Here is a 13,798-nt window from a genome sequence, read left to right on the forward strand (position 1 = left end):
CCAATTAAGGGGTAATTTAGTATGTCCAATTCACCTACCCTGCACATCTTTGGGTTGTGGGGGTGAGACCCACGAAGACACAGGGAGAATGTGCAAACTCAACATGGACAGTGAGCAGGGCAGGGATCGAAGTCGGGTCCTCAGCGCCGTGAGGCAGCAGTGCCAACCACTGCACCACGATGCTGCCCCTAACAGAGAATAACAGATAATGGATGTTTTGTTGGCCAGAGGAAGATTTGAAGTGGAGCTTTCCGGAGTTGGTATTAGGGTCCTTGCTTCTCCTGATATATACGAACAATCTAAACCTTGGTGTACAGGAAACAATTCCAAAATTTGCAAATGATAAAAAACTTGGAAGCATTGTAATCTGCAAGGAGGACTGTAAAGAACTTCAAAAGGACATGGATAAGTTTGTGGACAAGTGGCAGGTAAAGTTTATTGCGGAGAAATGTGAGGTGATACAATTTGGTAGGAAAAATGTGGAGAGATGGCAGAAATAAAGGGTACTGTTCTAAAGGCAGTGCAATAACAAAGGGACATGGGTGTAGATGCGCACAAGTCACTGAAGGTGGTGAGACAAGTTGAGAGAGCAGGTAATAAAGCATAAAGTATCCTAGGCTTTATTCATAGGGGCATAGAGTATAAGAGCGAGGAGGTTATGTTGAGCGTGTATAAGACACTAGTTATTCCTCAGCTGGTACAGACCTCACAGTTCTGGATACCACATCTTAGAAAGGATGTGGAGGCATTGGAGAGAAAGTGCAGAAGAGATTTACAAGAATGGTTCCAGGGATGAGGAACTTCAGAATGAAGTAAGATTGGAGGTGTTGAGACTCTTCCTTGGAGAAAAGAGGCTGAGAGCAGATTTGATAGAGGTGTTCAAAACCATGAAGGAGCTGGACAGAGTTGATAGGGAGAAACTGTTCCCGCTTTCAAAATGACCACCAACGAGAGGGCACTGATTTAAAGTAATTGGCAAAAGAAGCAAAAGTGATGTGAGAAAAAACTCTTTCACATAGTGAATGGTTCGGATCTGGAATGCGCTGCCTGGGAGTATGGTGGAGGCAGGTTCAATCAAGATATTCAAGACAGAATTAGATAATGATTTGAAACAAAACAATTTGCAGGGTTATGGGGAGAAGGTAGGAGAATGGCACTAGGTCAAATAATCATGCAGAGAGCTAATGCAGACATAATGGCTGAATGGCCACCTTTTGCATTTTACCAATTCTGTGATACCTGCATGGTGAGTTAGATGGTGAGATGCTCTTTTCAATAAGCTTTTGAAACAGCATAGCACCTTGGGCAGCAATGTATGTATCTTCCTTATTTAACTGTCTATGGAAGGTTGCCAGAAGTTGCTGTCTGATTTACACATCAATAATGGTGAGCATTGTTAGCATCACTAGTAGGCATTCTGGTAGTTTTAATTGGGGGGGGGGGCAGGTATAATCCAGTTGGTAGCATATTAGGGGGGGGGCATGTGAGGCATCAGGTAACATGTCCTCTTTCAGGCCATTTATTAGCCACTTAATGGACTCTTAGCTCTCTCACTGGCATTTTATCCATGGGACAGGGAAACATATGCCATGCAGGAAGTCCAACAGCTTTGACTCCATGACTGCTGTTGAGTAACAAGGGGGACCTCAGGTACCTTTGGTCTATTGTAGGTACATTCCACAAAGGTAATTCTCCATTTATCCCCCTCTATCTGGCCTCCTGAATCTGGTATCCCATGCCCTTGCTGAGACCCCGGACTCTGGTCTTGTGTGAGCCCCTAGGCATTGTGGAACTGCCTGTACTTCCAACATTGTTCAGTGCTCCCATTGGCTCTGCGGGGACTCGGCCATCTAATCCGCCAGCAATTCTCTAAGGCAGGACTTCCTCCTGAGGTTGGGTTGGAAATCTCGCCTTAGAGAAATTAATGCAACTTCCAACAGAAAATTACTGTGCAGTCGTGGTCAAAATTAAGTGCAGGGAACATGGTGCCCCATAAATTTCTGCCCACTGTTATTTTTACAATAATATTCTGTCCAATGCCTCTGGTACAACCTGGTTCAGGACCAGTAACTTTGTCTAAAGTAGACTATGTTTTAAATCCTGGTTACCTCTATGAGAATGAAGCCACAAAAGGTAACAATTTTAAATGAGCAAACTAATCTTTACTGGGGTGGTTCAGGAAATGCAATGGAGGTTTCCAATAGTAACAAAGGGATTTATTAATAAAAGGCAAAGGCTGGTAGATATACAGGCACAGTACTTAATAGGATGGGCCTCATCTCTTTTGTTCCGGGGTCCACTCTGCCAGGTCCCTGCGTTATCCTTCCCCCCCCCCCCCCCCCCCCCCCACGCCCCGCCCCCGCTAATTTGTTATTGGCCAGGATTCATGCACTCCTGAACGATTGGCCCCAAGCCGGTCACATAGGCAGCCAGCATGCCCCCTTAAAGGAACCGCGCCATCACATTTTCCCCCATCTCCAAGCCCCTCATTAAATTTTACACAATAACTATATACATGTTCTAAATACATGGCAAAAGGCATAAGGGGAGAAAGAATTCATCAAAGCGTCTGCTTGTCTGGGGACCTTCGAATCCTCCCAGGCCTCTGTAATTCTCCCACAGGCTCAACATCCTTCAAATTAGTTATGTTGTCAGCAACCGGTGACAATTCAGGAGGCACCACCTCCTCGGTAGGGGAACTGGCCTCACCGGCATCGAATGGTACAGCTAGCTGGGTTGACACCACCTTGGCACCGGGCTTTAGAACCATTGAACTGCTACAGTGCAGAAGGAGGCTATTTCGCCAAGAGTCTTCACCGACCTTCTGAAAGAGTACCCTACCTAAGCCCACTCCCCCGCCCTATCCCCGTAACCTAACCTGTACATCCCTGGACACTAAGGGGCCAATCCACCTCTCCTGCACGTTTTTGGGCAGTGGGAGGATACAGGAGCACCCAGAGGAAGCCCACGCAGACACGAAAAGAACTTCAAGCTCTACAGTCACCCAAGTTGGAATTGAACCCAGGTCTCTGGCACTGTGAGGCAGCAGTGTAACCACTGTGCCACCGAGCCACCTATGGTTTTACACAGAGTTTGGACCCATCTTTTGCAGCATGGAGATGGTGGTCACCTCCATTCACATACTTGTGGATCTAACTGTGTTGGCCAATGTCATGGCCTCTATTGCTGCACAAACAGCAGCAATCCAACATTTGAAACTCAGACTGCTGCTGTGCAAATCCAGCTTGCAAGCTCACACGGTGTGACTGAAATGCAACTATCTGTCCTCCAACGATTATAAGGGTTGCAGTGGCACTGTTCATGGGAGTGGTAGTGCTACCATGGAACATAAACTGATATATTTTCTGAAGAAGGCAGCTTTAGTCTTCCCACCACTTCCACTCCAATCAGTGGCCTTGCTGGTTTCTGTCCGCCAGTCAGGAGCTGGGCCTTCTAGGTAACGAGCTGCTCAAAGTCATTCTTCTGCATTTTCATGGAGTTAATACAGGCACTAAAGGAATGCACAGTAGTGATTAGTTGACTTCTGTATGCATTATAGAATTACCCTATTTATAAATTTAGCATGTAATGTTTATTTTGTGGTGACTTTTTTTTGCATTGTGACTAAGTCGATGCCATGCTGTTCAATAACAGAGCCAAAGTAAGGTTGGGGACTGTTGGTGAATAGGGAATTGTGGGGTTTGCTTTATTAGTATCACCCTTGGCTGACTTCATCACAAAAAGTACGATTGAAAAGGGTTGTCTCGGTTGCCTCCTATCTCCCTCTTCTTCCACATGCTGCTACTCCATATATCTGTTGGAAAATACTGAGTCCTCATGATGATGTTGTGCGGCATCTTCGAATCCACTTTGAAAAGTACTGCAGTCCTTCTTTAGAGCGCTCCAGGCCCTGGAAGTGTTGTTTCTACTTGCCAGTGGTCTGCTTTATCACAATTTGTGTGGCAGCATGGCTTTCATTGTATATATGCTGTGCACATTGTGAGAGTCCTTCCTTTTGATTTCCCTATGTTCACATTTCTTTTATTTTATCGTTATTGCTTTTCTGGTCCAGGGATCATTAATTGAGATAGACCTTTAAGTTAAGCAGAGGAAGTACAGAATTCAAAGTTTCAAATAGCTTGACAACTGAACACTATCTCCTCAAGGTTTGTATTTGGGAAAGGAAATCCCAAACTTTCTGGCACCCAGCAGATTGGAGGGATTTGGTTCGATTGGTTGGCTGGCAGCCGGTGTGTTGGCCAGGGACAGTGTTCTGCCTGGCAGCAGGCAGTGATTGGTTCCTGCCAGGTGGGGCTTTTCAGAGAGAACCCAACAGAAGACATGAGGCCCTCAAAGTAAGAAGCTGTTTTTCTCCCTCTCTCTCTCAGCTGTTGGCTGCCTGCTGTCTCTCCGAGTCTATAGTGAAGACCATTGAAAAGGAAGACAACATCCAACTGAAGGCCTAAATTGGAGAAAGAAACTAATTGGATGATATCCATCTGAAGTCAAAGATCCTTGGACGGGGTCCTCCATCAGCTGACGCTGGAATCGGGAAATGCGATTGGGTGGATAATCGGTTTTGACGCTGAAATCGTGGCAGGTGCCCGGTTCATGCCAAATTGCAATTCCCCGGTGCCTCAACAGCGGCGTCAATGCATTCCAGAACGCATGTTGGCATAATTTTTTTTTCTTTTTTTTAAATAAATTTAGATTACCCAATTATTTTTTCCAATTAAGGGGCAATTTAGCGTGGCCAATCCACCTACTCTGCACATTTTAGGGTTGTGGGGGCGAAACCCACGCAGACACGGGGAGAATGTGCAAACTCCACACGGACAGTGACCCAGAGCCGGGATCGAACCTGGGACCTCAGCGCCATGAGGCAGTTGTGCTAACCACTAGGCCACCGTGCTGCCCTATGTTGGCATATTATTAGCGAGCCTGAACCGGTATTTTCAATGGGCCTCCACGATGCTTCACCTCCACTGGGGTGAATTCCTGACAGCGACATTCACTTGTGCATTTAAAAATGGTGGAACAGGTGCCATGGCTGCGGAGAGAGAGAGAGAGGTGGGGCACGGAAAGTGTCCAACATCGCCATAGTTTGCTGACAGTTGTGCTGCTGGCCTGGGGGCATCTGCCAGGGCCGGGGGAGTAGCGGAGGGTGGCCAGGAGATGGGCTGTGGGGCTGTGGAGGATGATCACGGAGCACCATTGCTGTGGCCCACAAGGCAGCCATGCAGCTGCACATGCCGCTGACTGCCCACTGTGAACGTAGGGCCATAGGTCTTATGGGTGTGTCCCCAGGGCACCCTCCAAGGTGGGGAGTATAATATGTATATGCGGGATTGTAAAGTGCTTTGGGATATCCAATGCAGCACCGACAACAGCATTTATTATTTTATATCTATTTGCCACAGAGGACTTCCATTTAATGTGTAAAGGGACGTAAACAGTAAAATCCCAGCAGCTTTGTTATAAACATAATGGGTGATATTCTCCATTTGAGAGACTAAGGGCGTGACCTGCTGGCCACGTTGCACCCCAACGGGTAGATCCCGGGAGGGACCTCCCCCTTGTGAGACTCAATGATCTGGGCCCCACCCACAATAGACGTGATTCAGTCTCTCAGAGTGAAGTTGGTTTAAAAGCTGACTTACCTCTGCCTTTGCCAGATCGAATGGCTACCTGGTATCTACCGGCCTCGCATGGGATTCCCCAACCAGGCGCCGTTCAGTACTGGTCCCCATAAACGTTGATGAGGCGGAATGGAAGCCCCGGTGTGGTTGGCCTCTGGCAGGGTATGACTATGGCACTGCTGGTGCCTCCCAGGAACCTTAGCATTGCCAGCCTGGTACCCTGGCAGTGCTACCCAGTTGCCAGGCTGACAGGGGTACTGCCAGGTTGGCAGACTGGCATATGCAAATTGCCAGGCTGGCATTGTGCCCCTGCCAGTGATCGGGCCCAGGGGTGCCCTGCCCGTATGTGGGGAGGTGCGGGGCCCCCCCGAGGACCCGCCAACAGGTGAGCGGGTATTGGAAGGGGTCTGGGGGTTACGTCAGTATGTCTTGAGATTGGGGTGACATTTAAAATTTGCATCCTGACCTCTTTCTGCACTGAGCGGAGCTCCTCAGTGCGGAAAATGCAGCTAAGTGTAGCCTCGGCTGGACTTTCCCACTGGGACACGAAAATAAGACAAAGTGCCGAAAGATAGCGGGGTCATTCCTGGTGCTACAAGCACTGGAAACTACCCCGCTAATCCAGTCCAGAATGGCACTCTGTTTTATTTTGGTTAGATTGCACCCTAAGTGTTGATGCCGGGACTGAATTGCATGCGGTTCATGTTCCTGTTGGGGGCGCTATTCGGGGAGCAATTCAAGACACGCTAATGGGCCAGTACTTTGCTTTTCCGTACTTTTGTGAATTCCGAGCAATTGCCAGCCCTGCGGGAATTCTAACTGCTGGGGCCAGAGTAGCGCCAACGTGCCTGGCAGCTGGGGCTGTTTTTATGCACTCCAGTTACCACACACTCACTGCAGCCACCAAGGTGATTCAGAGAAAACCTGCCCCCCCCCCACCCCGAGATTGGGAGTCTGAACTGGATCCAGCCTGGGCCGCAGACTCAAGCCTGCCCTTCTGAAAGCTGTGGTGGCATAAGCAGTCTGCACTGTCAGTCTCACCAGGAGGAGACAGCTGGTGATCTGGAGAGGTGGGGGAGTCACTGGTAAGTCCTCTGCCCTGAGAGGGGAAGAGAACCAGGAAGGGTTCCAAAGGCTATGGTGCAGGCATCCTCTGGTTGGGGTGAGCTCTGCTGATCCCCTGCTTCCTCTACAATGGGGCAACGCTTCTGAGGAGTGCCAACACCTGTTGGGCTTCTAATTGAGCTTGAAGATACAGCTGAGATATGAGGGTGCCCAGAGGGGTGGCCTGGATGGGCTCCCAGATGACCAGAAGCCTTTTGAGCATTTAAGGACACAGGAAGCACTCAGCAGTCTGAAAAGCCAGGAGCCTCTAAGTAGCCCCAAAGGGATATGTTTAAAAGACAGATTGCAGCAATGGCTGTCTGAGGCAGACCACCCCGATCCTGAGGAGGACACCTCAAGTCCACAGATCTGGCACCAAGTCACCATCTGCTACTGCCCCGGCCTGAGCAGCCAGTCCCCAGCAAACCCAAAAGTTTCCAACGGGTTTTTAGTGTTGTTTTAGCCTTCTGTTCCCCCTCCATAACTATGGTGCCCAGTCCATGTTTGTCAACACTTGTAGTAATTCATGGCCTGTGAGACTTCCACCTGAGAGGAGCGGAGCATTGCAGAAGGGCAGAGCATGAAGTTTCCAACCCGCTAATTACATTTAAATGCCCACAAATGCCAGTTTAGCATTCTGCCGCCTAAATGAGGTGCATACCATGTTATGGCCACCAGCGTGGGCGGAGCCTGTCGCTCGATTAGGAACCGGGCATGGTCCTCAATTTTGGCCAGACGCCCAATTCTCTGCTCGATCGTGGTTTGCGTTTGCGGTGTTGCGAGGCGGAGCTTCCGCCCATTGTTAGTGCATTAGACCTCCACTAAGTTTATCCTATTCGCAGATTTGAACATTTTTTCACTTCAATTTTTAATTTAGATGGGAAAAATTATGCGACAAAAGCAGTAATCCATTGTTTATGTATAATTAATATTCACAAATCGGTAACCATTTTAAGCAGAGACGTGCACACCCAAATACACCACTCTCTAAGCAAGAGAGTTGATACTTAAGTTTCTTAAGAGGCCTCTTCTTAATAAGACCTTGGACCAATTACTTGAACACCTTCAAAACGTTAGAGAATGTTCTATCTCCTCAAAGGAAAATGTTGAACCTTGAATTGTGCTTCCTTCATCTTAGCTTAGTAAGAAGTCTTACAACACCAGGTTAAAGTCCAACAGGTTTGTTTCAAACACGAGCTTTCAGAGCCCTGCTCCTTCCTCAGGCTCCTTCCTTCATCTTAGCTTGGCCAAGATCAGGAATTTACCGTGTGAGGGATCAGGTCAATGCACATTGGCTAATCTGTGTGAAGCTGTGGATACAGTTATTGGTAATCAATTGCATGATTTACTTCCTGCCAAGTATAGTATTGCAAATGAATTTCCTCTTTGGTTTACTGTTTTTCTCCCTTTCCACATGTTCCCTGTCTGTTTGACAAACATAGAGGGCCATTTTCCCAATTCATTGACTATGAATTTAACAATTGTTTCTTTCTCAATCATTATTTTCTCCTTTTGTCCTGACAACTGTGATTCATGTTAGGGTGTACTTCCTGCTGTCCCTTGATGGTGCACCCAGCTGGTTATTCTTTCAAAATGAAGCGAAGCAGCGCCATGTGCTAACATGTACTAGATGCTGTGGTAGGAAGAGGCAAGAGTTCAGCTCCTTTTTCACCAACACACCTTTAATGGTTCAAACCCACTCTGCACAGAACTCTACAGATCATCACAAGCTCCAGAGTCCACCTGAAGCCCCTTTACATATCAGTGTCAATCATTGAACACTTAACATAAATGAGACAATCATTGAACACTTAACATAAATGAGACAACTAATTGCAATGTCTCTTAACCCATTGCTTAACAGTCTCCCCTTCCTTGGAGAAAAAAAAACAATTAGGTAAAAACAAAATTTTAAGAAACTAAAATTTCAAGAAACTAAAACACACACCTGATTCCCCCCTTTTTTTTAAGTAGAAGAAAAAAAAACATTCACAGAAACAGGCACCTTCATTCACGATATCTAAAAGTTTCTGTGAACTAGCCCCTCTTTTCGTGAAACAGTCTGACAGTTGATAGCTACTGTCAACCCATTTAATTTTTGTTATTTCCCCTCTGTCCAACATCTGCTTTAAACTTGCGATGTCTATCCGTAACCTCTTTTCATTGACACCTTTTGTAGAGTGCACATTTTCCCAGAGATTTATTGTGAATGTGACAGTCAATAGGTATATTACCTAAATCCTCTAATCCCAATATTTCTGTCAATATCTGATTTATATAAAAGGCCATATCCACCGCTCCCACTAAGCTTAATGTCTCAGCAGCCAAAGTGCTTTTGACCTCTCTCCTTATTTTCTTTGTTTCCCACACAAGAGGGCAACATTTACCATTGTTCCCCAAAAGAAAAATTATAAAACCTCCTGCGCTTGAAACTCCATCACATAAATTTGCATAGGACGCATCACTATAAACTATGAGTTTCAAATGCCTAGGATCACCTAAAACAGGGAACTTCAAAACACACTCCTGCATTTTTAGTTTGGCCAACACTTTATTTGCTCTTATTATGTCTTCCACTTTCGGATCATTCACCTTTGTACTCAACTCTAAAACATCAAAACTCACGTCCGGTCTAGTCTGTCTTCCTAACCAGTTCAGTTGCCCAATTAAACTTTGCAGTCGCTCTTTTTCTATCTTCGAAACCATTTTGTCTTTTTGTGAAACCCGGCCACGGCTAATTGCTATTGGACTGATGCTTTCCAAGTAAGATTGCTGATGTAAAGTTGCCCCTAACTGAGTCTGTCCGATTTCCAAACCAATATATTTAAATGCACCGGAAGCCTGACTTCCAACCCTGAATCCTTTCCTCAAACCAGAGATTACAATACCTTCAAAATCACTAGTCCCACCCCACAAAAAATCATCGACATGCATCATGAAGATGCCAGCAAGATTTCCTTTATAGTGCCAGTAAAACATTGCAGGATCTGCTTTCAACTGGCAACAGCCTAACTTTAACAAGACTGACCTCACCGAAAAGTACCACACTCTAGTTGCATCATTTAATCCATATACACATTTATTCAACTTCCACAGTATCCCTTTTGTGTTAGCTGCTTCTTTAGGAGGACGGAGAAAAATGTCTCTCTGGAGCTGATGCCCCTGCAAAAAGGCAGCTTTTATATCTATAGATTTGCAGTCCCATGCCTTTGTGGCTTATAGAGCCAAGAAGATCTTTAAAATAACCTTTCCTGCTGTAGGTGAATCTACCCTTAAGTCCTTATCGTCTAAGTTTTCTTCAAATCCCCTTGCCACAAGCCTGGCCTTTGCCTTATAAGTTCCACCTGGAAGAACCTTTTCTGTACAAATCCATCTGTGGGATAGAGCTTTTTGTCCCCTATCCGGTACTTCCGTGTATAGCCCAAATTCACTCCAACTATGCAATTCTTGCTGTTTAGCATCTTTGATAACTTTTTCATCTAATTTATTTGACGCCACCAAAATCTCAAGTGCATGTGGGCTTCTACCTCTATTAATATTCGTAGTCTTACTCCTGTTCCGAGATCTTGATAAACTACGCCCCTTTCCTGCCTGGTATCTCGTTCTGTACTGCTACTGCTTGATCTTTCTCCTCTGTAGCGGGATGTCCTTTCAATAGTTCTCAACCTTTTCCTGCGACCTGTTCACTATCCAATGTACTATCTGAACTAGCACTGCGTTTCTGTGCCCTCCATTTTTGAACTTTGTTTTCCCAATCCATTGTCTTAACTTCCTCCCCTGAATGCTGTGCATTCAACCAATGTTTATACTTTCCAGTGGCCTTCCCTGCTCTACTAATAACAGTTGCATCCTTCCATTGACTAGACCCTTCAGGCAAGTATGTCATTTTGTACCAACCTTTGGCAGTTGCCCTTTCGGAAAAATGGCCTGATCTAATTTATCAGAAGTGTCATGTTCCTCTACAGAAACCCTGTCTATATCAGTTAACTGGTCCTCATAGTTCTGTAACACATGCATACCAGGTGACTCTGGTTCCTCGTCTTGTCTGTCTGCTCTGTCTAAATTTGAAAATTTGTAATCGGTACCCATTATCCTTGATGAATGTACCCTAACAGTTTGATTACCATGTTGCAAAATAAATGATTTGCCATCTATGCCTATGATCTTCCCTAGGCCTTTCCATTCATTAGAATTGTCTCTCTTATATAGTGTACCATTTCTCCTTGTTGAAAAACGGCATCTGATGGCCATACATTATGTCTTAAAGCTCTGCGAATTCTTTCAGAGACTCTGCTTCCAAAAAAGCTTTTCTACTGTTATGCAACGCATTTAAATGTTCAGCAAAACCTGAGCTAATTGTAGTCCCTTCCCAAGCTGGAGGCTGGTCATCCAAAATGGAGGGAATTTTAGGATTTCTACCAAACACTAATTGATAAGGACTATAGCCCCCAACCATCTGCAATGAATTGTTTGCATGTACTGCCCATGTTAAAGCTGAATTTAGCGTGCAGTTTGGTCGATCTCCCAAAATTTTCCGAAGCATGTCATCGATAACAGCATGATTTCTTTCGCAGACACCATTACTAAACGAGCTTTCGGCAGCCGTGTTCATAACTCTGATATTCATGTTTTCACACATATCCCTAAACTCATCATTAGCAAATTCGCCCCCATTGTCCATAAAGAATTTTGCTGGTGGACCCATTCCTGTCCCGATCCATTTTTCCACAATTTTGTCCAAAATTACTCTCTTTTCTTTACTTCGTACAATCGTTGATTGACTAAATCTGGTAGCTAAATCTACAAAATGCTAAATAAATATATTATTTGCTTTATCCCAGATCTTAAGGTCCATGGCCACAATGTCATTAAAATCCCTGGCCAAAGGTAGGGTTACTATCGGTCGTGCTGGTGTCCTTCTGTACTTCCTGCAAACTTCACAGTGATCACTAAACTGTTCTATCAGCTTAAAATAGTCATCATCCCTTACCCCTGCATCCTTTAATAAATTTTTCAGCCTCCGAGGAGACGGATGTGCAAATTGCCTATGCAGTTTTACTACAATAAGCTTTTTACCAGCTAAAGTCACATTATCAACTGTCATTAATACATCCTTAACCACTCTACTTGAAACATTATTTGTCAATAATGGAATACAATAATGTCCCGACTGTGTAAATTGTAAGTCCACCGTCTTTCCAAAAACTGTTGCCTTATCCTGTTCCATATCCAGCTTCATGTGTGCTTTTTTCATCGACGGTCTGCTCAGAAGCAAAGGTATCTCACTTGATACAACATCCGTGCTAATAAAATGATTCACTCCAGCAATATTGCAAGGGATCACCACTCTTTTCAGCGACTTCAGAGTATTATCATCCCCAAACCTGAAACTTGTGGAACTTTTAAATTCCTTAACCTTGTTACGATTTTCAGCATCCAATGAGTCCAGATAACATTTTAACCAGTCAATCCCACACACAGTAGATGTGCAGCCACTGTCCAATACAGCACAGTTAAAAGATTCTGCAACCAACACCCTCATTACCGGCGTAAAACAGCTTGTTAATAGGACAATGCCTTCTTTCTGGTCACTATCTTTTTCCTCTTCTGACTCTTCCGTGTCATGTGTCGCTTCAAATACTCTATCATAACGAGTTGGACAGTTGAAAGTATAATGGTATTGAGAGTCACATCGAAAACATCGATTTATCATGCCCCGTGCATTTCTGGGGTTCATCCTCCTATTATAGGTTCTAACTGGGTTTCTGTCTTCATAATTTCCTTGTCTCGGTCTTCTTTTATAGTCTTGAGGCCTGTTCGTAGCCATACGATTTCGCCATCCTGTTAGTAGTGTATCTTCCATATTCTGCCTTATAGCAGGCTGACCTATTTGGGTCATCAGAGCCATTGGAATTGAATGTTTCCCCAAAATATTTTTTTAAGCTGCTGTCATCTGTTCGAATAAGGTATCATTATCCGTAAACTGAACTGTCAAAACCAGGAGCCTATCCATGTTGCTCACTCTAGCACAGTCAAGTAATTTAAAGGCCAACACAGACTGTGGAAATTCCAGCCTGTGTTTCTGCCACTTTTTATATAGTCTGCCAAATTCCATTCTATAGTCTTCCATAGATAAATCCTCCATTTTCCGGAACTTATCAAAATCCGACCATGCTTCATACGCACTTAACAAGTCATCTTTCTTATAAATCTTGTCCACATAAAGCAATAAAGTCGCCAGACTTTCTTCTGAGTCTAACCCTTCCAACTCCAGCTCAGAAAGCACTTTGTTTTGGATTTTACTGCCATATGGTAAAGAAAGAGCCAATGCCATACCTTGTTTTCTCTTTCCTAAAGCAGTCACCTTAGTCCACATAACTACTGCACTTCTCCATTGGTCATATGATTCCCTTTCAGAAAATAGGTGAGGATAATCATAACCAGCCATCTTTGTCCTGGGTTCAGCCATGTTTCCCTTTTTTTTTCACTCCTTGGTTTGATCTGGAAAAATTGTATCTTTCAAGCCTTCACATTTACACAGCACCCATCCTCTGCTACCATTGTTAACATGTACTAGATGCTGTGGTATGAAGAGGCAAGAGGTCAGCTCCTTTTTCACCAACACACCTTTAATGGTTCAAACTCACTCTGCACAGAACTGTACAGATCATCACAAGCTCCAGAGTCCACTTGAAGCCCCTTTACATATCAGTGTCAATCATTGAACACTTAACATAAATGAGACAATCATTGAACACTTAACATAAATGAGACAACTAATTGCAATGTCTCTTAACCCATTACTTAACACCATGAGCTGGTCTTTTTAACCATAAGGATTTTCCCAACCGAGCCTGATTATATCCAGGCATCTGGGATTGGATATTCCTCACAGCGGCATTAAACAGAAGTCGGGACCTTTTCCACGTCATGAAAGGCTCTTCAGGAGACAGTCACTCAGTGATATTTTCATGGAGGCACGCCCTTAATTGGTATGGAGACAGGTTCTCTGTCCAATTGAAGGCTACAAGGCCAATCAGAGATCAACCAGATTG

The sequence above is a fragment of the Scyliorhinus canicula genome, chromosome 4 (assembly GCF_902713615.1).
Source record: "Scyliorhinus canicula chromosome 4, sScyCan1.1, whole genome shotgun sequence".
In the NCBI taxonomy this organism is placed as follows: Eukaryota; Metazoa; Chordata; class Chondrichthyes; order Carcharhiniformes; family Scyliorhinidae; genus Scyliorhinus; species Scyliorhinus canicula.